The sequence below is a fragment of the Lissotriton helveticus genome, chromosome 4_1 (genome assembly GCF_964261635.1).
Source record: "Lissotriton helveticus chromosome 4_1, aLisHel1.1, whole genome shotgun sequence".
Classification (NCBI taxonomy): Eukaryota; Metazoa; Chordata; class Amphibia; order Caudata; family Salamandridae; genus Lissotriton; species Lissotriton helveticus.
This window is the reverse complement of record NC_136063.1, coordinates 1,401,940,339-1,401,967,393: the sequence shown is the minus strand read 5'-3', so window position 1 is coordinate 1,401,967,393 and position 27,055 is coordinate 1,401,940,339. Positions and strand designations below refer to the sequence as shown.

The 27,055-nt window shown below is 45.9% G+C and overlaps 1 protein-coding gene across 3 annotated transcripts in view; it reads left to right on the top strand.

Moving 5' to 3' along the window:
• The window catches only part of KIAA0319 (KIAA0319 ortholog), a 587,552-nt gene that overhangs the window by 13,035 nt on the left and 547,462 nt on the right, over positions 1-27,055 (top strand). For 2 of the 3 annotated variants that reach the window (XM_078687944.1, XM_078687942.1), the window contains exon 1: positions 13,152-13,252. The exons of the other annotated variant lie outside the window; for it this stretch is intronic. The gene's annotated coding sequence lies outside the window, so the exon portion shown is untranslated. Of the gene's footprint in view, positions 1-13,151; positions 13,253-27,055 lie in introns of those variants that run through there. 3 annotated transcript variants of the gene reach the window in all.

Below are 27,055 nucleotides of genomic sequence, written 5' to 3'. Positions count from 1 at the left end.
TCCGGCACCGGGTAGAGGTGGACGAGTTCCGCTATGGTTGAACTGACCTGGACACGTGTACCCCACTGTTAAAGTTCTACAGGCTGTTGGGATCCATTTGAGGGACGGTTCTTTGATCTACGTTCAGGGTCCTGGGCCATTCTCTAATGCAACAGATGCTCCGATTTCCTGGGGGTATCAGGGGAGGGAAGGGTGTTTTTCGAGTTTAGAGTTTCGTAGTTTTTTTATATTTCTTCATACACGCAGACACATGTCCCACTCTCCACTAGGCAGGTCAGTCTATCTGGTGATGGAGCAAGGTTGCGCATGTAAAGCAACTTGCTTGTATTCAACACTCTCTAATAACTCATAATGTACTAACTAACATGTTTGTCTTATTAAAATTGCATTTTACGACATGATGGGTATCTAGAAGAAGCTTGCTTATCTGTTTCTACTAACAATAATCCGCTTGCACTAAAATGGCCGCTGCTACGCGGGATTTCTTACTGCGCATGCATCTGTCACACTCGTGACATGACGTATCTTTCGCTTGGAGGGAAACTTTTGCTTCTGTGCACTAGAACTAAAATGGCTGCTTTGTGTTACAGCATGCATGAAGCTTGCATCGCTGCTTTTGTTAGGCTGTTCGTTTTGCCTAATCATTAACGCAATAGTAAAAATAAAGTAATGGGAATAGAATAGAGATAAGTGGTATACAGTACATTCATTTATTCTGTGTTCTAAAACTGTTTCTTTTCTATTTTTTCATGTAATGATAATCTTGGGCCTGGGAGGTGTTATTACTCCATCTTGAAAACCCGCACTGTGCATGTCAAACTACAGAAGGAGCTGAAGTAATTTGACACTGAAGCCATGCCAAGCTTACAGCACACTAGAAGATGCGCCTGGGAATCTAACCTACTGACCCCAAGCGGAAGAAAATATTGTTAACATTGTATTTCTCTAAGAACATCCATTGTTGGGTGGAATACAGATGCATGGGAAAGTTAAATTTGATTGACGGGAACATTAATAGAATATTCAGAAGTAAAAGTTTCATTTTAGTATGGTGTGATGACCTCTCCCCATCTCTTGTCCAATCAAAATTGGGGATCCTGCAACATTGGGGGGTTGTACACCGTCCTGGAAAATAGAATAACTAGAGTAGGCTTAGTTAGCCAATTTGTCCGACTTGTCCTAATAGCTGACCTGTTACTGACCCAACGCACTCAATAGGTGATCGGGAGCAGAGGTGCTGGTGGAGCCCTCTGTCAGAAGATTCAATAACCCAATCGGGTTTGGGAACTGCGTGCTGGCGAAGCACTCTGTCCAAAGACTTTCTGACCTTGTCGGGGTTCAACTGTTAGCTGCAGAGAGGGTCCAAGGCAGGCGTTTGTCCTTTAGCTGCGGGTGCCGGTTCTAGCCTGAGGTAGTCCTGTCCTGATCCAATTTGCTCCGCACTTGTCCTGATTCTGGTTTGCACCTGTTCTTTCCTGCTGGCACCTGCATCTTGGGGCCTGTCCTTTGTCCCAGCCCGTGGCCAGGGCTGGTCTTCACACCACTCTAGGTAATTATAATTAATGTGGGTTTGTCATTGTACTGTTTCCCCTTCTCTACCCTCCTTATGTTTCAATGCTTAATGAAAGTTTCTCATTTCATTTCATATTAATCATATTCTTGCTGATCAATCAAATTTCAATTAATGTAGTATGGGCATTGACATTTAATAATTTTCATAGATTAAGAGTTTAAATCTTTCCTGAGTTTGTGGTTATTTTATGAGTGCAAAATTTATATTTCTACCTATTTTCTTGCTAACTCCCTTATCCAATGGGTCTCTAGGTACCGGTGACTAGGATTGGTAAGTCAAATGGTATAGGACCTGAATGGTTAAACAAAATCTTGATCGAGCGTAGGTTTACCTGTTCAAAGTGTGTGTATGATGATTTATGGGCCCAGGTGAGTATGATGATAAAAATCTCGGGCAGGTGAGCCTGTGCTCCATCACTGGTACCTATACCTTACATATGGCCGCCCAGCCAGTAACTTACCACTTGACTGAATAATCTTAGTAACATGGAATGTCTGAGAGCTGCTTAATAAAATAAAGCGAGGGGCCATTCTAAGACAGGCCAAACATTATGAAGCTGATATCCTTCTCTTGCAGGACACTTACCTCTTGCGTAATAAGGCCCCATGCCTGGCCTGGTTGGGGTATCAACAGGTGTATCATGCAGGATTCACCAGGGATTCTCAGGGATCAGCCATTCTGATTTACTGCCATGTTCCGTACCTCCACATTAAACACTGGGTAGATCCTGGCAGCCAATATTTCCTTTTGACGGGTAAGCTCTATGGGGAACCACTGAACTTGGGAAGTATCTATGCACCCCCACCTCTGGAAACACATTTGAAGACAACATCACTCGCCAGTGGGGCGACCTTCCAGAGGGCCTATCTCTTCTGGGAGGAGACTGGAACAACACTATTGCACCTCCTGATAGGAGCCGTGGAGGTGTTGTAGGTTCTTCAGCCCCGACTTCTAAACTGTCGTTGCTTGCTGGGACGTTGGGATGGGCAGATTTATGGCGAGAATACCATCCCGCTGAGACAGGCCACATGTATAGGTCCATGGTCCATGGCTCCATGTCCCGCCTAGATTATCAATTTGTACCGCAAACCTATATCGATAGGTTTTCCCAGGTATACCACCTCCCCAGAGGGTTGTCAGATCATTCCCTGGTCAGGGTGACACTCCACTTGCATGTACAGAGGCCCCCCTTTCGGTGGTGAATGTCCCCTTGGCACCTCAGAGATCCTGACTATCAAGAGTGCCTGACTGACGCACTTCAAGAGTGTCTTACACTGAACACTGACTCCGCTCCAACCAAGGAGACCCTATGGGTGGCATGCAAGGCTACACCCTGTGGGGTGGACATTAGTTACAGGACAAATGACAAGCGTAATCGCTCTGCCCAGAGGACGGAGCTGGAAGATCAATGTACATTGCTCAAGGCACAATACACATCGGACCAGAGTCCTACCCTTTATCGTAATCTCTCTCTCACGCAGCAACGGCTACACCAACACCTTATAGACGAGGCTAAGGATATATGGTTGGCATCTCAACACCGAATATACCAGTGGGGGAACAAATCGAGCAAAATGTTACATAGACTCTTTCAGACAGGGAACACCCCAGCCTTGGTCCCAACCATTCGAGGTAGTGACGGTGTTTTAGATTCATCCCCCGCAGCGGTTGTTATCGAATTTGCACATTACTTCACCACACTATACACACAGAGGAAGCAGCTCTCGGAAGACCTCATAGCAGAATTCCTTTGCGTAATTCCCCCCCAGAGATTGACTGATCAAATGCGGGATCACTTGGATTCCCCCATTACGGTGGATGACAACGGAGGCGTTATTTGTGATGCAGCCTGGCCGTGCCCCAGGTCCCAACGGGTTGCCCATGGAATTTCTTCGCTCTCATATGTCTACGTTAGGTCCACATATGTTGTATACAATACATGAGGTCCTTGACAGAAAATGTTTGCCCCGGGACTGGTGTCAGGCGGAGATAGTTCTCTTTTCAAAACCAGGCCGTCCTCCAGATGAGCCATCCTCCTACCGCCCTATTTCCCTAATTAATTGTGAACCCATACTCCTGGGGAAGGTTTTAACAGATCACCTACAGACCTGTATTTAAGAGCTGGTCCACTTGGACCAATCTGGCTTAATGCCACATCTAGCCACCCACCACAATATTCGCCAGGTCCAGAACGCTATGGCGTTGGCCCCTGAACTGGGACGTCCTGCCGCCATACTCCTTGCAAATATAGATAAGGCCTTTGATTTCTTGAGCTGGGAGTATCTATTCCAGCTACTGGAGGCTAGTAATTTTGGCCCGCGTTTTTGGGCATACATACACCAGCTGTATACTAAACCTATGGCTTTGGTCCGTGTTGCCGGTCAGTGCGCTCCCCTTTCCCCATTGGCCGCAGCACATGTCAGGGTTGCCCCCTGTCTCCGCTCCTATTCGCCTTGGCAGTAGAACCCCTGGCGATATGGGTTTGCCGTGATCCAGTACTCCGGGGTTTCGACTGGCCCAACTCACAACCAGATCGTATAGCATTATATGCTGAGGATGTTTTATTTTTCCTGATCGACCAATGGATATCGGGCCAACGCATTTTACAGATTCTTCGAGTCTTTGGCCAGACCACCGGCCTCCATACCAACCCTTCTAAATGTGTGTTAGTCCCAGTCTGCGGGCAGCAAGGTAGAGGTACATGGGCATCTCAGCTTACACATGCTACGGATGACTTCCAATATCTGGGGGTATATGTTTCTCACTTCCCCAAGACATCCTGGATGAGAAATATCTATCCGCTTCTTGTTCGGCTTCGGGAAGAGACCTCCATATGGTCTTCCCTACCTCTCTCGTTGTATGGACGTTCTGCGATTTTCAAAAACGGTTTCTCTCCCCAGGGTGCTTTATCAACTCTAAAAGGTTCCATATTATATTCTGCGGTCCTGGTTTGCGCAAATAAATACTATACTTAATAAATTCCTCTGGGGTGGAGGTGCATTAAGAGTGGCCCTGCAGACATGTAAACAATCTACATACTGTTGAGGTATTGCTGCTTCCGATGTATACTCATATTACACAGCCTCTCATCTCCTGGTCATAAAAGAATGGTGGTACAATAGGCCTACAGACCCTGTGCATGCCCTAGAACAAGCAGTAATGGCAGGGCCTCCTCTCCTACGGTTGCGATACAGCACGCAGAAACTTGATTATCTGCACCACGCCATTCGAACGATGATTCGGTAGTAGAGATATGTTGTTCGGCGGATGGGATGGAAGGGGCGTCTGACCCAGGCTATGCCATTGTGGCACGGTAATTACCTGCGCCAGGTGACAGGTTTTAGGAGGTTCCGCCAGTAGGTTCTTGTGAGACCTGGCATCATTGGCGTGGGTCTCCCTTCCTCTCTACTCTCCCTATCCTTTATATTGGCTGGATTTAGATGTTCTGGGCCCTGTGCCACTGCTACTCAGTGCCACAGCGCGAATGCTCCCTATATATAAATGACTGTATGAATAAGGATAACTATAATACCTACATTGGTGTAGCCTGTTTCAATAGTGAGTTACTCTCCATTTCACTGTCGCTACTTCGAAACGCTCCATTCTCATAGGCCAGTATGGGCCGGTTAAAGATTGCTTTCTATCCTCCTATCGGGCCCTAGGAACCTGATAGGAACCTCGAGTTTGGTAGGTAAATGCTCAGGACATTGAGGGGCACCTTTTAGTAAGGACCCTTTATATATTACATGTGTAGAAATACCTTTCCTGAAAACGTGGTAGTTTCTTGCCTAAGCTTTACTGTAGGCTGTTGCGCGTATGTGTATTGGCAGTTTGGTTTTGGAGGAGCAGGGCCAACTGGGTCAGACCTGGCTGGAGAGAGAGATTGGTATTCAGAGCATGGGGAGGGGTGACTCTTTGATCCGAGCAGGGATGTGCCTGGCAAGGTGAATGATGGCTCCACCTCCCACTGGGTGTCTGATAGCAGGCTCCCTCATTCTGAAAGGGCAGGATGTCGCCTCGTAAACCAAGTGCTCCCCGACCCCAACAAACTGTTTCTGTCCCGAGTCAGTGATTTTCAACCTTCGAGAACAAAGACTTTTTTAAAATATAAAATGCTGCACTGGAACTTTGGCCAGTTGTGTTCCTTCTGGATGTCTAGACGAAACTCTGTCCGAGTGAACAGAGGAAAAGACTTTGTAACGTTCATCAAGCTTGCCGGAGAAACTACCCAAGGGCCTAAAATCGAGAGCGCCTCCAGCAGAAGTGTCAGGGACATTAGAAGTCACCCTGTCAGCTGTCGGAATTCCTGTGTGAGGAGTTCTGCTTGCAGGTGAGGCCTCGGTTGAGTAATTCGGAGCCTCTAGTTCTACTGCAAGGGCCGTGGACTGGGCACTTCTGGACTTTTGTTAAACCTGTACAGGCCGCTGCAGCTAAGTGAGAGAGCTGCTGGCGCTGAGAGCCTGCCTGAATCGAAATTGAGACTTTCTAAACTTTTCCTGAACCTATGCGGGCCGCTGCAGCTAAGAGAGAGAGCTGTGGCCGCCGAGCGCCCACATCCTTGACCACTTTGGATCCTTGGGATTTTCCCTGTGGGCCGCCGCAGCTAAGAGAGAGCTGCTGCCGCTGTGAGCCCACCACGGAGCTGCACGGCGAGAGCCATCACCACCATCCCGGGCCGCCGAAGCCGCCCGCTGCCGCCGCTGAGCACCCGCCTGCCCCTGAGTGCCCAAACCACTGTGAGTGCACGCTGCGTACCTCAGCCCCTGAGACTTGTGGTCGCTGGGAGTCTACCTGTCACCGTCTCCGCTTCTTCCAGAAGCTGCGTGCTGTAGTCCTTTCCAACGACAGGTTTCTGGTGCGCAACGGGCAGCGTACGTCCCGGCCCTGAACTCAGTCAGTGTCACGCTTTGGGGGAATACGTTGTTGTCTCTTTGAGTCCATACGGGTTGACGTGAATTGTAGTTGTTGAAACGCTTTGAGAGTTTTGAGTTAAACTGTTAGATAAAGAAAATATTTTTCCATATCTACCTGAGTTGTGTCCTTTTGTGGTGTCATTACTGCCTGATTGAACGTGGTCATAAACGCTTCACACACTGCCTCTGAGATAGGCCTAACTGCTCGTGCTACGTTACCACAGGGTTGAGCAGGGGTTATCAAAGGGGGTAGCCCACTTGTCCTGACTTGGGAAGAAGGGTCCCTATTTGGACATTGGAGCCAACCATGGCCAACAAGAGACCCCCATTTCTAACAGTTCTCATTGGCATCTCCACTCTAGGAGATGTCATGCGAGGCACAACGTTAAAATCTTTCCAGCAACTCCAGGAAGAGTTCCAACTTCATAAAACCCAATTTTATAAATATCTCCAGTTTCGCTACGCACCCACTCCAGCGATTCAACACGTAGATGACCTCCCTGATTTTCACCCACTGGAAGGCCGCCTCCTTATGGGGAACCTGGGAACTCACAAAACAAGGCAGGTTTATCAAACACTGACTACACATGCCACCACGACCCTCCATAAGACTAGGAAGGCATGGCAAGATGACATCCCTGAACTGACTGATGATGATTGGGCAGAAGCTGTCCCCAGTCCAAGGGGTGCTGTGGTGTCCTCTAGATACCGACTTATTCAATTAAAATTTGTACATAGGGTATACTATACACGCCTTCGCCTTTGGAAAGTGGGAGTTATAGCTTCCCCACTGTGCTTACGTTGTGATAGGGAGAAGGGGTCATATTTTCACACGGTGTGGGGCTGCCCTGCAATACAGCGCTTCTGGTGCAACGTTCAGACTTAGGAAAAACCAAAGGTGGTGATGGACGGAGCGTTGACAATACAAACACTCACCCCCAGTCAACTGATCTGGGTTTAATCCATCACCGTTCTTTAGCTCACTCCGCCACCCCAGTTCAGACATGGCCGTATGCAAATCAGTCTGACCCTGTGCCTCATGGGAACAGTTCAAAAGGGGGTGGTGATGGACAGAGTATCTGAGTTAATCAGAACACTCCTACCCAGTCAACAGATCAGGGCTTGATCCATCACCGTTTTTTAGCTCACTGCACCATCCCAGTTCAGAACCTGGCTATATGCAAATTAGTCTGTCCCTGGCCCAGTGCATCATGGGAACAGGGCAGACCAAACTACCAAGCCAATTCTTTACTGGAAAGGAAACAAGCTTCCCGGGACCGGTTTCTGGCATTACAGCCGTCTTCGGCCCGGCTTGCTTGAATCCTGATGGTGCAGTGAGCAAGGGACTCATGTCTGAGCATACCCTTCCACGCTTGTGGTGGCCAAAACGATTCAAAAGGGGGTGGTGATGGACAGAGTATCTGAGTTAATCAGAACACTCCTACCCAGTCAACAGATCAGGGCTTGATCCATCACCGTTTTTTAGCTCACTGCACCATCCCGGTTCAGAACCTGGCTATATGCAAATTAGTCTGTCCCTGGCCCAGTGCATCATGGGAACAGGGCAGACCAAACTACCAAGCCAATTCTTTACTGGAAAGGAAACAAGCTTCCGGGGACCGGTTTCTGGCATTACAGCCATCTTCGGCCCGGCTTGCTTGAATCCTGATGGTGCAGTGAGCAAGGGACTCATGTCTGAGCATACCCTTCCACGCTTGTGGTGGCCAAAACGATTCAAAAGGGGGTGGTGATGGACAGAGTATCTGAGTTAATCAGAACACTCCTACCCAGTCAACAGATCAGGGCTTGATCCATCACCGTTTTTTAGCTCACTGCACCATCCCAGTTCAGAACCTGGCTATATGCAAATTAGTCTATCCCTGGCCCAGTGCATCATGGGAACAGGGCAGACCAAACTACCAAGCCAATTCTTTACTGGAAAGGAAACAAGCTTCCGGGGACCGGTTTCTGGCATTACAGCCGTCTTCGGCCCAGCTTGCAATTGATGTATGTCGGATACTCACTGGCGAGGTACTTTGAAAATTCAATAAAACGTGTTTTCCAAAAAAATTGGAGTTTTATGCTTGGCAAAGAGATTATTTGACTAAGTCGAATTGGCAGTTTAAAACTGCATGCAGGCTGCAATGGCAGAACTGGGTCATGTTTAAAAGGGCTACCTAAGTGGGTGGCACTACCAGGGACTTACAATTAAACTAAATATGTCAATTGGGTTTAAGCCAATTTAACCATATTTTAGGGACCACAAGCACTTTAGCACTGGCAAAGTGCACAGAGTCCTAAAAGCCAACAATAACGAATTCAGCAAAACAGAAGGGCAGAAGGCAAAATGTTTGGGGGTGACCCTGCAGAGAGGGCCATGTCCAACACAGATGTAAAGTTTTCTATGCTTTATTGAACTCCTTGCCTTCTAACCAAAGAGCTCAAACTTGCGTAATGTTTTCATAGATGTCTATCAGTCTGCTCCTTTGACACGCTTCGAACCACAGATTACACTTTGCCTAGACACAGAGAGGCCCATTCACAGAACTAACTTAAGACAAAATCATAAACTTACTATTTTGGTATTCACAGAAGGCATTTAGTAGTCTTAAGTTAGGATTTTGTCTTAAGTTAAACTTAAGTGTGTCTTAAGTTTAACTTAAGACAAAATCCTGATTTAAGACAAAATCCTAACTTAAGACGACAAATGCCTTCTGTGAAGACCAAAAGTAGCAAGTTTATGATTTTGTCTTAAGTTATTCTGTGAATCGGCCCCAAAGAGTTCCATATCATTCATTTGTTTAATGTAATGTTCTAGGAAATGATCAGAGACTTGCTGAACATTAATATCATCTGGAAATGTGGTGTCTAGCTCGAATGTTTTCTGTAAAGGCTTTATTTCTTTTCTACCACAACCAAGCCAAAAAATGAACAAATGCTGTAGAACAAATAGTGTAAACGGGCAAAGCTCTGTTTTGAATCATGATGCTGGCAGCTCAACCAATCAAAAAGCTTTCAAACCGGAGGGTTGCCTTGCAGGATTCATACAAGTTAAACATAAACATGTTGATGCTGAAATTACTAGACCTTGTAACCAACTGGAATAGTGGCAGTATTTCACACAATGTTTAGCTGAGAGAAAGGAACTTCTTTTGTGCAGCTAATTCCATCCTAGCCCAAAATGGTGCCTTCTGGCTGATATTCCTAGGCCAAATCTCCTTTGCCCCAATGAGTGTCACCAGATTGTTTTTTTACGAGATGTAGCTTAAATTGCACATCGAGTCATCAACCATTTGTTCTAGGCCTAGATATAGCCAGTATATTTGCACGCTTTGTTCAAGGTCAGCCAACAGAGAATATGTGACTGTTTCTAAAAAACTTTGAATACTGCCGTCAGCAATATAACATTTTCCTTTTTTTCCCCTGAGAAGACTAGCCTAATGAATAATAGTCTGACTGCACCTCCCATAGGGCACTCTGTCTTAAACTCCTTTGCCTTGTGCCTGCATATTGTGCAATAGGAAATCTGGCCCTATGAAGCTGGCTAAATGCAGGAGCAAGAAACATCATTGTTTATAAATATTCTTACTCCAAACATCTGGTGACTGGTAGCTTTTTTTTAAATTTTCAATATGCGAAGTTTCTTGTTAAGTGTACTAGCTATTGAAAATATATTCACAAATGTATTTCTGAAAGGGAATTATTATTTATATCCTTCACTGCCTTAGTTAGGAGGTGTATAAAAAGAAATAGAACATAACTATTTATTAGGGTCAGTGCTACTACAAAAATGTGATTCCACTCAGTGCTTAGTTTATAAATGAATGAGTGCACGTGCCCAAACCTCTCCTCGGAAGCCCAAGTCCAGCCCTATTAAACGTTGGCGTTCCAAATACCAAGGCTGCATAATCTGGAATCCACCTCAGGCCTCTTTAATCCGCCACCAGACACCATCTGCCTCTTTATCTCACTCTTGCAGGTTAATGTTTTCTCCCTTTTTGACGTTTTTTTTCTTTTTCTTCCTCCTTGCTTTGCTTATGTGCTTTTTTTCCTCTATTACTTTCGGCTAAACTTTTGATGAGTAAACATACGTGCTTAGTCCCCAAAAATGGGTGCCTGGTGGGGCCCATCAACTAAAATTATGCACTGATTCCACTGTCATTGCAATTTCCACGTAAATGTGAACTTGCTGCATCTGTCACATAATCTACAATCTGTTGCACCATTTGCAGTGTTTAATCACAGATGCTTGTTGCTTAAACAAAAGTTATTAAAATTGCTACGTGTGATACACAAATCCACCTCCTGTCGTTTTATAATTGTAATATATCATGCTTACTACCCTTGACGAGGCATTGAAGCACTTTACGCCAGGCAGCACACTGCTCTGGAACCCAAGGTTGGTGGTTAGTCCTGTATTATTAGTTAGTGTTAACTGGTCATCTTTCTGTCACTTGGTCTAGTCATCTTCTGGCTGCTATTGAAGAATTTGTACGAGAAGCATTTTGTCTCGGTTGTGTAAATACCCCAAAATCTTGGACTAGCGGAAGAACTTTTGTCTGCTGCACAAAAGATATGTGTGTGTAAACGGTTAGTCAAACAGGACGGAATCAATGCTTAATCGAAAATGTTTGTTCGCTTGTCACAGCAATGTATTTTTACATTACAGACACTGTTCTCAAACTATTAATGTAACAGAACTGCGGACAGTGGACCACTCCTGTTCCAAGCACCAATCCTAATATCACCAATATAATTTGTGTTGCTGATTTCTAAAGTACTGGCGTGCAATTTTCAAATGCCCCCTGTCCCCAAGGGCATATCCAAAAAGTTGGAAATAATCTATCTTTTTTATAAATGAAAAAGCACCGCTGCAAAGTTAAATGTCCAATAGTTCGTCGAAGAGTATTAACTCGTTAGGCCGTTCACATTCATACAGACGCTGAATCGTAAGCAATGATGAAAAGATATATGGAATTCAATGTTCCTTTAATAGTCCATACAAACACCAGCCAACGCGTTTCGTTCCGTTACCAGAACTTCTTCAGGGCTAAATAATTTTCCAGACGCTGGGTGTTTCTGATCCGAAATCCTCATCCATAAGTGTATGTATATTTCCTGGGTTTGGATTACCTCACTATGTTAGACTCATCTTAATGGTCCTATTCCATTAGGAGAACATATATGTCCGATATTGTGCCAGGTATTAACCTTTTCAATATGTGCAGAGTCTCTATCTTCAATTAAGAATGTCTCCCCTTAGCTCAATATTCAATTTCAAAGATAATATCGATTTATGGTAGTTGCCCGTATGGTCAATAAACCATCCTCGATGGTAGCGTCTCGGATCTCCGGCGTCAGTAACAGTCCAACTAAGGATCATCCTTAGTTGGACTGTTACTGACGCCATAAATGTTACTGACTACCATAAATCGATATTATCTTTGAAATTGAATATTGAGCTAAGGGGAGACATTCTTAATTGAAGATAGAGACTCTGCACATATTGAAAAGGTTAATACCTGGCACAATATCGGACATATATGTTCTCCTAATGGAATAGGACCATTAAGATGAGTCTAACATAGTGAGGTAATCCAAACCCAGGAAATATACATACACTTATGGATGAGGATTTCGGATCAGAAACACCCAGCGTCTGGAAAATTATTTAGCCCTGAAGAAGTTCTGGTAACGGAACGAAACGCGTTGGCTGGTGTTTGTATGGACTATTAAAGGAACATTGAATTCCATATATCTTTTCATCATTGCTTACGATTCAGCGTCTGTATGAATGTGAACGGCCTAACGAGTTAATACTCTTCGACGAACTATTGGACATTTAACTTTGCAGCGGTGCTTTTTCATTTATAAAAAAGACTGTTCTCAAACTAGCAGTAATGCTAAGAGTACTTAGACTGTGCAATAACGAGACACTAATAGATAATTGTGCTTTGCCTTTAGTTGTGAGAACTGTGCACACAGGCTTGTTTTCTACTGAGCGCACAGTTGTATAACAGATGGTGTACACTTCCAGTATGTTTATCTTGGGAGGTAAGATAGAAACGACAACGCATCAACATTAACAGATCGTTTGTGCGGGGAGTATGGATGTGCTCGCGCTGTCTAGCATTTACACCGACTCTGCTGAGGTTGCAGCTTGCTTTCTTGCTTATGCCAGCCATTGGGCGCAGTAAATACTGTACTCCCAAAGAAGACACGCGGCATGTCACATCCCGGTGCTGGTCGTCAGGGCGCTGCCCAACGAGGCCTGAGGGAGCCCACGGGTGACAATGCTTGGTGAGCGGGAACAATACTGCCATTCGAGCCTCTACGCTGCTGTGTGTCTGTCTGAGCCCTCCTGAAAGCAGCAGCAACAGAGCAGACAGCTGTGACGAGGACCGCCAGACGCTTCCCCAGGGCCGCCGCCGCGCTGCATATTGGGGCGACACTGGAGCCTTCTCCCCGGCGGACCAATTGTATAATAAGAGCCCAGGGACAGGCGCCCGCGCCGCCCCGGGCCACGCGCTGCCCCTGGTGATTCGCTCTCGTGGCTCGGCTCGCGGAGCCCCTTCCTTCCTGCTCGACCACGCCCTCCGCCTCGAGCGCCGTCCCTGCCTCCTCCCGTCATAGTCCGCGTCCCTGGGAGCTGCGGCAGGTGCAGAGGAGCCGTGGATGGGAGCCGGGAGGAGAGGCGAGGTTCTGTCCAATGCCCGGCCGTGGAGGAGATACGCCTCGAGACCTCGAGTGTAGCAGCGGCTAGCAGGTACGACTCCGAGACGGTGACTATGCATGTCAGTGTGTGGTGAATAAATGCATAGACTGCAGCGTGAGCATCCCCGCAACAGAGAAGGCGCATCGTCACGCATGCATTGTGGTCTTTTTTTCATTTCTGCGATTCACTGGAGGTAAGCTGTTTAATTAAACTGTACCGTTCCTAATTTCACAGACCATAACCTGTCCAGTGTGTAAATTGCCGCCCACATGGATGGTTATCAATACTGTTGCTCAGTAGGCTACAACACCTGCGCCTTAGGTCTGCGTTTAATCTGCAGGTCGCCTGTCTCGACCCACACTAAAATTCATCAAGGTAGCTCAGTTGTGTAATGCTCATGCAGCAGGGCTCTTTGTGCAACTTGTGGAGGCGCATACTTCCGGTCGGATCAGTGGAGAGGTGTGCGTGGAAAACTGTGCCACCACCACTTCTAAACACAGGTATGTTACGACGTAATGGGCTAATACACCCGTTACTTGGGGCTTTACATAATCTACGGGTCACATGTGTAAATTGCAGCCAGTAAATAGGCAATTCAATTAAACGCTATTAATTTTAATATCAAGAACGTTGTATTTCGGTGTTTTTGTTCAAATCTCTCATTTACCAATATGCTTTCCTCAGTGAGCATGGCCTGTGATTTCAGTCTGACATGCGAATGCATGCGCAACCGGGATGAGAGGTTATCGATTAGGTGGTGGAGTCTAATTTGTAAACACTGACCCTGGGGCAGGGAAACGCAATTATTGCATATTGTCAGATGGGTCTCACTCGCACGACAACAACGCTGTGCCAGCTGACAGCGACAGAACCTCTCCTCCATAATATTACGAGCACAACGAGAGCTTAGGGCTCACAAGGAGGATGGGAGGGAGAGTTGGATAGGAAAATAACTCCACTTTTAAAGGGTACCTACATTCAAAAGTATTAACTCTGAAAAGTATACAATTATTTTGAAAGTGAGGCTTGTTCCCTCTTTGCACAAATTAGGTCACAATTCCCGGTGCGCTCAAAATATAACCCTTACATGAATGACCTGTAACAGATTGTAAATAATTAAATGTATTCTTTGCATTGAGCGGTTACAAGTACAGACGCGCTCAATGTCTCTACTTTCAAGTGTTTTTCACTGTGGAAGAATATGCGTCGGGCATTCATTTTTACAGGTGGTGTTTTTAATTCTCGAGAGAGAGACAGCTGTGTTCACCATTCATGTTGTCTCTGGAGCATGAATCACAAAGCTGCTTCCTTTCTTTGGGCCCAATTCAGCCTTTGTCTGCCTACGCCGGTCTGTCTTCCTACCTTCTTGCCAGAGCTGTAGGTCTCACTAAAAAGAACCACACATGGTTTGAGAAAGAGTGGACCGCTGATTAAACAAGCATTTACACAGCCAATCTGTTTGGCCTTTCACATAGCTAGAGTAATTACTAGATGTCCTTCTCGAATCAGAAGAAACAGCCTGAAGTCTTTTACAAGACTGCAGCCCTTCAAAACTTTACTAGATGTACCACTCAGGTCAGAAGCAATTGCTCAACAAATCTGGCACAAATCCGCAGTGACTCTTGTTGTTACTAAGCATGAGCGTAAAATCCGTTCCACTCGCGGATTTTGCAGATTTTCGGTAAATTCGCAATCCGCGAACTCTCGCAAACTTGCCGAAAATCTGTAAATCCGTGCGAAGCGGATTTTTTGCTTGGTCGCACTTGCCAACTAGAATACTATACAATTTCGCAGGAGTAAACACTTGCGAACACGTAGATGCGGCGAGCAGCGACAATCTCGCAATTGCGAGATTGCAAAATTTGTAATTTCGCACAAGAAATCCCCCAGCAGGCAGCATAAACCTTGAAAATTATGATTTTTATCAGAATAACTCCTCAGGTTGACATTTGCCTGCACTTTTTTTTGCAAGGAGTCCATTTTTGGGGGGGGGGTGGGAGGAAGGAAGTGCCCCACAGTCTCCAACTTCCTGTTCCTGTCCAGCAGGCTCCTCCCAGTGCTTTCTTCATGTGCTGGTCACTTTGATTTGGATCTTGACCTGGAAGGATTACTTTTTGTGGATGCTGCTGGATATTTGGATTTTTGCAAAACTGAAAGCACTCAGCAGGTGCAAAAGTTCAATCTTATCATTAGTAACCATTCCCTGTAGTGCTTCCTGAGGGGCCCCTTCAGAGTTCAGTTGCCTACTTGCAACTATTCTATGACCCTGCTCTGACCCTCACAGCAGGCTCAGAGAATAGCTACAAGTATACCACAAAGGTCCTGTTAAAAAAATTACACTGCAACACCAAGCAATTACAGATAAGGAAGCAGGTGCCAGCCTGAAAGTTCACATTCAGTGACACATTAATCAGCCCCTAATTCATTCATGTCAGTTGAGGCAGGGCAGGTGTGCTTTTCCACCCATAATCTACAGTGATGAACTAGAGGGTGGCATGGGTGAGCCAGAGGGTGGCATGGGTGAGCCAGACGGTGGCAGTGGTGAAACAGAGGGTGGCAGAGGTGAAACAGAGGGTGCTGTGATGAACCAGATGTAGAAACAACATGTTCGCGACCGTTGCTACCCGACAAGTAAGTTTGCGTTTGCGAACTGGTAAAAAACCCTCGCGAAATGGCAGAAACACTTGCGAACACAAAAAAAAGGAATCCGCAAAATTCGCGAGAGTTCGCGGATTTTGCGGATTGCGAATCCGTAAATACGCAATTTCGCGGATTGCCAATTCGCAAAATCCGCCCATGCTTAGTTGTTACTAAATTCCCTCTTGAGTAAGATGCAATGGCTTCAAATGTCCTTCACAAAGTTTAGGGGGTGTAATGTAAACAGTTTCACTTATGTTACTCTAATAAATTGTGCTTGATGTCAATAGGATAGGCAAATATGCCAATGCTGGTATAAGCTGATGAATCAATATTGCAACTTTTAATTAGTGTCTTGATTACTATGGAACATTTGTGAAGACAACCTTGTATATTTAGGTACGAGCAGTCACTGTTTGATTCAAGCCCTACAACCGTATTGTGGGGAAGCTGTTTTTTTTGAGTGGCACTTTCTTTGTGTCCCAGTAAAATGCCCACTGTCTTATGCTTTATGCTGTTTTACAAAGATGGAAGCCAGTAGGTAAAGGTATTTTATATATATATATATATATATATATATATATATATATATATATATATATATACACACGCACACACACACACCTATAACAACCTTCTCAGCTCGGTTTGTTTCCTGCTTCTGGAAAAAGACGGACACAGACCCACTATACCTGGTGCGATATATTTTATTGCTGTTTGTCCGCCATAACGCGTTTTGTCCTGGAAAGGTCTTGATCACATGATGAACTGCATTTTGGGAACAAGTAATTTAAAGTGACAAATGCATTGGTTTAACAGTAAACATAGAGAACAGACTGTTATACTCATCTGACAGAATAATGCTCTGGATCAGTTACTGTATAATACAATGTCGATTTGATGTAAAGAACAACATATAATAAAACATATTAACCATTAATATTAATACATTAAACGAGGGATAAAATGACGATTAAAACCAGAACACATATATGCTTAGTCCCTTGTTGATAGACTGCAATCTAATAATCTCATTTCTATATACTTGTTCTAGACTTTTCTCTTCTCAATGATGTTATTAAATAATCCCTTCTTTTCTGCTTACTGCTATTGTTATCATATATCGTATTAATTCATGAGTTTTATCTTGTCTTGAATATATGTAGCCTGTTTCTAAAGTGCAAATGTGCGATTGTGCAAAACTGATTTTTTAAATATATACCGATTAATATAAAAATAAAGTGCTGTGTAATACAAAGTATTTTCTCCTTACTATTTGCTTAAAGTGCAGATGTGTAGCAGCAGGAATGTAGCAGAAAATCATTAGCTAGCGGACATATATATATATATCACTTATGGGCAGTCGCCAGTAGGTATGTATAGTTTGGAACATAGGAAAGGCATTTTCTTGTTTGCTTATAACTTTGGCGCCATTTAACAAATCTTCGAAATTAGTACAACGCTAAGTTCAACTGCTGTGTTGAAAGGTTCAGGGAGATTCGTTGAGTGGGGGCTGAGAAAAATAGGGGGTCCCAAACGCTTTTTCCCTGTGTTAATTCCCATAGAGATTTTAGACACAACTACAGAACGAACCCCTGGGCGTAATTAACCAAATTTAGCAGAAAGCTAGATCTTAGTCCAGAAAGAGCCCTTTCTGTTATTTAGGGTAAATCCGTTCAGTAGTTTGAGATATTAAAGGAAGACCAGATTTAAATATCTAGAGGTGCTGACCCTCCACAAATCCTACCGATCTCATGCAGAAATCGAAGTGACTGCCAACACTTTAACCAGGAAGTGTTGGCAGCCATCTTGGGACTCCGACTGAGCTGAGTCCCAAGGAAAAATGTTAAAAAAAAGTGAAAGGGGCAGAGTAGGAATACCCTGACATCCTAGGTCTTGTTGTGGGGTCACCCAGGGCCCCTCCAGACTAAAAAGCACTAACAAAGACACAATTTGCAGGACAAATCCTGAAGATTCGCGAATCCCAGTCAAAATGAAAATGAAAAACAAGTAAGGTCTTGGTGGGCCAGGTCCCGGGGGCTTAATTCTATTCATAATTGATGGAGGGGGTGCATGCAAGCCCCCTCCCCGTTGCCGCTCTGGCCCCCGGGCACCACCACCTCCCAGGGCTCAGGGCAAACCAAAAATGAAAAGGAGGGATGACATGCGGCCCCCTCCCTGGGACCTCCACCTCCCTTTGGCTTCATCATAAAATAAGAGGGCGAGGCCCCCTCCTTACAGATAAATTGCCCCTTGGACTACCCCATGGCAAAATGCATTCAATAAAGGAGGGGGGCTGCATTCCCCCTCCCAAGCCATATTCGGCCCGGGTACCACCACCTCTCCGTGGCTTGTGCATAGGAGCTGCCCCCTTCCCAGACTGTTCTCGGCCTGGGTACCACCACCTCCCCAGGGCTGGCCCTAAATAAAAAAGGAGGGAGACCGCATGGTCCCCCCCTGAAGCCATTAATGGACATGAGGACCACCACTTCCCAGGGTTGGCTCCCTATGTCCCAGGGTGGCCACCCCTGGGACATAGGGAGCTGTTTGCTCTCATTTGGCAAGCTTTGACAGCTCCCGCCAAGCGAGAGAAAACATTAAGTCCTCTCCCAGCAGGCGGGAGCAGGAGAACTGCTCATGCCCTCTGGGAGAGGACTTTTCATCGTTTTCCTGTCCAAACTTATATAAGGATTGCTCCCACACACAGAGAGTAGCATTTTTGACTGCTCCCTGAATCAGTCAGTCAATCAGGATTTGTGTAGTGCTGCTTATCACCTGTGAGGGTATCCAGGAGCTTGGGAGAGGGCTGCTGCTGCTGGTAGTTAGTCAAACAGCCAGGTTCTTAGTTAATTTCTGAACTTCTGTAGAGTAGCGGCTGTTTGGAGAAGGAGGGGGATGCCATTTCATGTCTTTGCAGCCAGGTATGAGAAGGCGTGGCCGACGCTCTTGCTTCTATGGATGTGGGGTATGTGGGCGAGGGTGGCAGAGCACAGTTGTCTGATGGTTGGTGTAATATTCACCCTTTGGTTAAGGTAGGCAGGTCCTTTTTTGTGCAGGACCTTGTATGCATGGGTTTGCAATTTGAACTGGCACTGTTTGCTGTCGGGGAGCCTGTTTAGTGATTTGAGGTGAGGGATTATGTGGGCTCTTCTCAGTGGGTAGAGGACAAGCCTAGCTGCTGCCATTTGAATGGTCTAATGTCTATTTAGCAGTTGTGAGGTGATCTACACATAGAGGGAATTGCCGTAGTCCAGACGGCTGGTGATGAGGGCCTGGGTGAAGGTGGGTCTGGTGCTGATGTGGAGCCACTTGGAACATTTTCTGGAGCAAGTGGAGAGTGAGGAAGCAGGATGATGAGACAGCATTTATCTGCTTCTTCATTGTGAGCTTGCTGTGGAGTATAATGCCAAGGTTGTTTGTATGCTCTGTGGGTGTGGGCCAAATTTAGCTCGCCTCCAGGTTTCGTCCCATGGGGAGGTGTTGCTCCCAAAGATGAGCATCTCTCTGTTTTGTCGGTGTTCAGTTTGAGGAACTTTTTTTGCGTCCAGCTGGTTATGCACCTGTGGAAGTTGGTTTTGGTGTTTGTGGGGTCTGGGGATAGGGAGAGGATGAGCTGCGTGTTTTCAGCGTATCGTATATTGTTCATACCATAGGATCTGACCAGGGTGGCCAGAGAGGCCATAAACGCATTGAACAGGTTTGGGCTCAGTGAGGAACCATGTGAAATGCCACAGGTGATTTTTTTGGGCTCGAAGTGTAGGGTGGAAGGCAGACGCAGTAGGTTCTTCCGGTGAGGAAGGATGCTATCCATTTGAGGGCCATCCCTTGGATCCCCATCTCGTAGAGTCCTTGTAGGAGGGTGTAGTGGGACATGGTGTCAAAGGCTGCAGAGAGGTTGAGGAATATTGGGGCTGCGGTTTCTCCCCTGTCTAGGAGAGACCTTATGTCATCAGTGGCTGCGATTAGAGCAGTTTCTGTGCTGTGATTTGAGCGGAGCCCAGATTGGGATGGGTCCAGGAGGTTGTTGTTCTCTATGTAGTTGGTGGTTTATTGCTTGGAGAACTCTTTGATGATGCTGAAGCATTCCTTACTGTGGTTGGAGCTGACTTTGAGGAGAGTGGTCAGTGTGCTTTTCTTGGCGTTTTTCAGGAGTTGGTGGTATTCGTTGAGAGCTACTTGGAAGTTGGGTGCTTTGCTGGTGCACCAGACACTGTCCCGTCCTTTACAATTGGGTTTGGTAGATTTAAGTTCTGTTGTGAACCAGCTGGCATGTTTGGAGGGTCTGCCTCATTTGGTGGGTTTGAGGGGTGCAAATATGTTGGCTCATTCGGTGATTTCAATGGCCACCTCAAGGTTGGAGGTGGTGTCTGGGGTCGAGGCACTGAGGGTGTTGGTCCAATGGTTTTCGGTTGCTGTGCTCCAGCTCTTGTAGGGGGTGTTGGACTGATTGGTGGGGATGTTGAGGGCGGCTGTGATGTAGAACTGAAGGATCGCGTTGTCGGATGTGTGGCTGTACCTGATTAATTTACTGGCTGAAAATATGGGATCCAGTGTATGCCCACTAATGTGGGTGGGGTCAGTGACTAGTTGCAAGAGGCTGAGGATGTTCATGCTCTGAAGGTGGTTGGTTGTGTTGGCGTTGCTAAAGTCGTTGAGCTGAAACTTGAGGTCCTCAAGGAAGATGAAGTCTTTCGAGTTGATGGCCAGGGAGGCAATGACGTCGGGATGTCCTCGGAGAAAGTAGGGTGGGGTGCTGGGGGTCTGTAGGCAAGAGTGCCTCTAACTGTTGTTTTCCCATCTGTGTTGATTTCAACGTTGAGTTGTTCCATGATAGGGCTAGTGCTGTCAGTGGTGGCTGTGCAGCTGAGAGTTTCTTTGTGGATGATTGCTATTCCACTTCTGTTTTTGTTGATGTGGTCCTAGTGAATCATCTTGTATCTGTTTGGTGTAGTGGTTGCGATGTCGAGTGCTGATGACCGATTGAGCCAGGTTTCGGTGAGGAAGACTAATTCTGTTGTGAGGGAGGTGTTGGTGTCCCAGATCTCGATGGTATGTTTTTTGAGTGATCAGGTGTTGATCAGTCAGCAGTGGAGTTATCCTGTTGTTGTGGTGGTGGGCAGGGGCTCAGGAGGGGGACTCTAATACAATACAAGAAACAGTGACGAAAGGAGAAAGATCATGCTGTTGAATGAGAAAATACACAGTTGCATTAGTTGTTGCGTGGTCTGGAGTGGAGTGCTAGAAGCTCAGCGCTGGTGTAGCTGTGGGTAGGCAGGGGGCAAGGGGGCCTAGTGATGGGCGCAATCCATGCACGGAAGGGCTCACTTGGGCTTGCCTTTGGCACGCCAGTGCCGCACCCACTGCATGGTCGCTCATTAATTAGGTTCCCTGGAGGGGCACTGGGTGGGGTCAGCAGGAGGGAGAGGGATTCTGGCGGGAAATAAGTGATCAGGGGAGGATGAGGAAAAAAGCAGAGGTTAAGAGGAAATAGTGGTAAAAAGAATTTAAGGGTGAAGGAACCTGGAAAGAAAACAAGGTTAAGAATGGTACAAAATGAATTAAGGGGTAAAAAGAGCCTGTAGAGAAAACAAGGTTAAGAGGAGAAAATGGGAGAAAAACTCATTAAGTGGGAAAAGGAGCCTGGAAAAAAATTGGATTAAAAGAGGAAACAGGAGAAACAATTAGTCAAAGGGGAAAAATAGCCTGGAAAGAAAAGAATGCTGCAAGGAGAAAATGGATAAAAACCTATGAAGGGGGAAAAGAGCACAGAAAGAAAAAGGTTAAGAAGAGAAAAAAGGGAGAAAAATTAATTAAGGGTGGAGGACCCTGGAAAGAAAACAGGGTTAAGAGGTAGAAAGCAGGGTTTAGACACTCTGACGTGGTGGTTTGGCTAGAGTGAAATGCTCACTCTGGTGGCTTTAGGGAAGAGCTGGCCCAGGGACCTGCTCAATGGGGTTGCGCAGCGATCTCCATTAAGTAGGTTCCAGGGAAGAGGGAGGAGAGCTGAGCGGCGGAGGCAGGAAGCCTGGAGGAGAGGGCTTCAGGCGAAATGGGGAGCATGAGGAAAAAGGCAGAAGTTAAGTGGAGAAAGTGGGAAAAAACAAAATTAAGGGTGAAGGAGCCTGGAAAGAAAACAAGGTTACGAATTGTAAAAACTAAATCAATGGCAAAAAGAGCCTGGAAAGCAAACAAGGTTAAGAGGAAAATATGGGAGAAAAGCAAATTAAGGGAGAAAAAGAGTCTGGAAAGAAAGCAAGATTAAGAGGAGAAAACAGGAGAAAAATGAATTACGGGTGGAGGAGCCTGGAAAGAAAACTGGGTTAAGAGGGAGAAAGCAGGGATCAGCTGCTGAAACGTGGCAGTTTGGCAGAAGCGAAATGCTTGCGCTGGTGGCAGGATGCGAGGGCTGGCCAAAGGACCTGCTCCCTATGTGTGGGAGCAATGCTAACTTCCGCTGGAGGCAGGGAGCCGGCAGGGACGAAGGGGGCATTGAGGCTCCCCACGGTTCCCAATGCTGCAAACTGGGTGGGCTTCAGGCCACCAAGCATCCAAAGGCCATGCCCCTGGAATGGGGTCCCGGGGGCGCGCTTTCCCAAGCCCATAAAATGTTTGGCCTGGTCCGGTGGATCGAGTCAACAGGGCCGAAATCAGCCTGGGAATGGAGATGTGGGGCCCCCCTCTCCTTGTATAATTTATAAAGCAGAGTCCAATCAATCAATCATTTGTTAAGCGCACTACATACCCGTGAGGGTCTCAAGGCGCTGGGGGGTGAGGGGGAGGTAGGGGCCACTACTGTTCGAACAGTGTCTTCCTGAAGGTCAGCAGGTCTTGGGTCTGTCGAAGGCTCAGCGGGAGGGTGTACCATGTCTTGGCGGCCATGTGGGAGAAGGATCTCCCGCCGGTGATTGTTCTTCGGATGCCCGGGACGGTGGCGAGTGAGAGGTCGGCGGAGCGTAGCTGGCGGTTGGGGGTGTAAGGAGAGCCGTCTGTTGAGGTAGGCAGGGCCGGTCTTGTGGAGTGCCATGTGTGCGTCGATGAGGAGCTTGAAGGATATCCTCTTGTTGATGGGGATCCAGTGCAGGTTTCTCAGGTGGAGGGTGATGTGGCCGTGTCGTGGTACATCGTGGATCAGTCGTGCCGAGGCGTTTTGGATGCATTGTAGTCGATTGATGAGCTTGGTCGGGGCTCCCGCGTAGAGGGCGTTTCCGTAGTCGAGTCTGCTGCTGACGAGGGCCTGGGTGACTGTCTTTCTTGTATCTGTCGGGATCCATCTGTAGATCTTGCGGAGCATGCAGAGGGTGTTGAAGCAGGAGAAGGAGACGGCGTTGACTTGCTTGGTCATTGCGAGCGTTGAGTCGAGGATGATTCCCAGGTTGCGTGCGTGGTCTGTAAGTGTCGGAGCTGCCCCCAGTGCCGTTGCCCACCAGGAGTCGTCCTAGGCTGACGGGTTGGAGCCGAGAATGAGGGCCTCCGTCTTGTCCGAGTTCAGCTTCAGACGGCGGATCTTCATCCAGTCGGCAACGGCCTTCATTCTTTCATGGAGGTTGGCTTTGGCGGTGATGGGGTCCTTGGTGAAGGAGAGGATCAGTTGAGTGTCGTCGGTTAAAGAGATTATGTTGAGGGCGTGCTGTCGGGCAACGTGTGCAAGCGGGGCCATGTAAATGTTGAACAGTGTCGGGCTGAGGGAGGATCCTTGGGGTAGGCCGCAGATGATCTCTGAGGCTTTGGAACGGAAGGGGGGAGGCGGGTGCTCTGGGTTCTGCCGTAGACGAAGGAGGTGGTCCATGGTTCTCCCTTTTAATTACTCTGTCTGAACATGCAAATGCCCCAAATCATCTGCAAGCACCGCTCGTTTGGTCCGCTCCATTTTCCTTAGTAGCATACAGCAGTCTTTTCTCCTTTTCCTAAGTTGATGGACAGCTTACCAAGAGGCACCAGAGTGCGTTTCCAGCCGATTCTGGTGATGTGTTCTTGATGCAGAGGAATACGAGGCCATGTCCACCAAACAAACAAGCACTTACTTTATATAGTTAGGATGAAGCACCCTTGTTTGGTGGAGATTCACCTCTTTGTAGTCTCGTTGTCTTCTCCTGATGAGGATTCATTTTATCACAGATTTGTGGATGAATTCGCTGCAGGAACAATCACGTTGTAAAAATACACGCACACAAGGTTACTTGAGACATTACCTTGTGGTCCTTTATGCAGCTGTAGTGTAGAATATGCACTAGTTATTACCTAACGAGGTAGCACTTACTAATTAACCAAAAGAAAGTACTCCATTTGGGAAGACATTTTGTGCAAAACTGTGGACTTTCGGTGGATAAAGGAGCAGGTGAGGTTCCATGCTGGCCCAGTCACTCACACAGCTACTGAAACACCCACACAGACACTCAGACACCAACTAATACGGCTACTCTCACACTCGCAGACCCACATATCTACTCACACATCCACTCACACACCCATACAGCCACTCACACATCCACACAAAAACTCACATATCACATAACCACTCACACACCCATACAGCCACTCACACATCCATTCACACGCCTATACAACAGCTCACATACCCACTTATAGATTCATACAGCCACTCGCACACAGATTCATACAACCACTCACACAGCCATTCACAGAACCATACACCCACTCACATACCCACTCACTGACCCATTCATCACTCATACACCCACTCAAATACTCACACATCACATAACCACTCACACACCCATACAACCACTCACACACCCATTCACACACCTATACAACCACTCACACACCTACTCACAGATCCATAAAACCACTTGCACAGCTATACAGCCACTCATATACCCACAAAACCACTCACATACCCACATAACCACTCACATACCCACATATCCATTCACACACCCAGAAAACAACTCACATACCCACTCACAAAGCTATACAGCCACTCACACACCTGTTTATACATCCATACAGCCACTCATACACCCATTTACAGATCCATGCAGCCACTCACACACCCAATCACAGACCCATACAGCCAATCACACACCCACACACAGACCCATACAGCTACTCACACACCTACTCACAGACCCATACAGCCTCTCAAACACCCGCTCACTGACCCATACTGCCATTCACACACATCCGGATCTACTCATACACCCACTCACAGGCTCGTATAGCCACTCCCACACCAACTCACCAACCTATACAGCCACTCACACACCCACACCCACACTCAACGGTTACAGTTAGGAAATACAATTTCACAAAAACCTCAGAAATCCATAAAAAAAAGGTTACTGGGATGTTATAGTTAGGAAATACGCTAAAAACCATAGATGTTTAGTAAAACAATCAAAGGTTACCGGAACGTTATAATTAAGAAATAGAATTAAAAAAACATTAGGAATTCGCTGAAAAAAGCAAAGTTACAGGGACCTAATAGTTAGACTCAGATTTCACTCATACAAAACCAATGAAATTCAGAAGTTATAGTTAACTGAGCTAACTAAAAGTTACGCCCCCCCAAAGGCACTGCTTATGACCTCACGTATTACATCACTCATGACATGGTCAATGATATCACTAATGACATCATCCACAGAACCACTCACACAACCATAAACCACTCACACACCCACACAACCAATCACACACCCACTCACAGATCCATACATTCACTCACACACCCATATAACCTTTCATACATCACTTACAGATCCATACAACCACTAACACACCCATACAACCACTCACACACCCACTTACACACCCAAAAAACAATCACAGACCCATACATGCACTCACACACTACCAACACACCCAAACAACTACTCACACACACGCACATTGACTCACATTGACTCACACGGCCCCTCACACACCCATACACCGCTCACACACCCACACAACTACTCACACGCCCATACATCCACTCACACGCCCATACAACCACTCACACACCCAGAAAAGCACTCACAAACCCATTCAGAATCACATACAGCCACTCAGATACACATTGACAGACCTATACAGCCACTGACACACCCAGTAACAAATCCATACAGCGACTCACACACCCACTCACAAAACCATACAGCCACTCAGATACCCACTCATACAATGATATCGTCACAAAGCCACTCAGATGAAATATGTTAGAAACAGTATCACTCAGTAGTACAAAAAGAATAGTAATTTAACTTATGCTGTAGTTTAGTAGACACCTTTAAGTCTCAGAAACGTTTTCAAAACACTGACTCACCGGATGATGTCATTAGTGATGTCATTTGAGAAGTTATCAGTGATATCATCAGTGTTGTCACTGACCATGTCTTGAGTGATGTAATATGTGAGGTCAAAGCAATGTATTGCATGTGAAAAAAGTGGGGGAAAAAAAGATATATATATATATATGTATATTATATTTTACCATCAATGTTTTTACCATGTACCTATTTATTGCTATAAATTATTTATGGATATTTATTGGCATTGCTAACAGTGATCAATATTATCATGCTAAACAAACAAGCTTTTAGAAGATACATGTGCTATGATGTATGGTGAGAAGCAGTGAGTGACGATATATATATATATCACTCCAAACCCGCCTTCACTTCTCTCTGCACACGAACAGACGAGCGTGGACCCGGTAATTTTGTGCAAGTATTTTATTTAGCCAATGCTGCTATATATATATATATATATATATATATATATATATATATATATATATATATATATTCAAAAGACGCCATCCATCACACTCCTTTACCTCAGGGGCAAATAACGTCGGAACGAAACCACAAGTATGTGCAAATCCTTTCAGTGCTTTATTTCGTGCATAAAATTCCAGCCAGCAACTGCCATGACGCGTTTCGCCTCCCGCAGAGGCTTGATCACATGATGTGTCACAGACATAGATGAGGGTATATATAGTATAGTGATTAATCCAAACCAATTACAGCTGTGTGCATTATTAAAACCATAGACATAATGGAAATACTGCCAAAAAGGAAATACTTAGCAGCAAGCAGCAAAATTGAAGGGCATAGTGCCCAACATCATGTAGAAATATACTTTCCAAATGTTAAGAAAAGTATATACTATATACAAAATGAATAAATATGTAGAAAAATAGACAATCTATTAACATTCATATTTACATATTGTTAAAAAAACCAATTAAAAGAAAGTCATATTTACATGTAA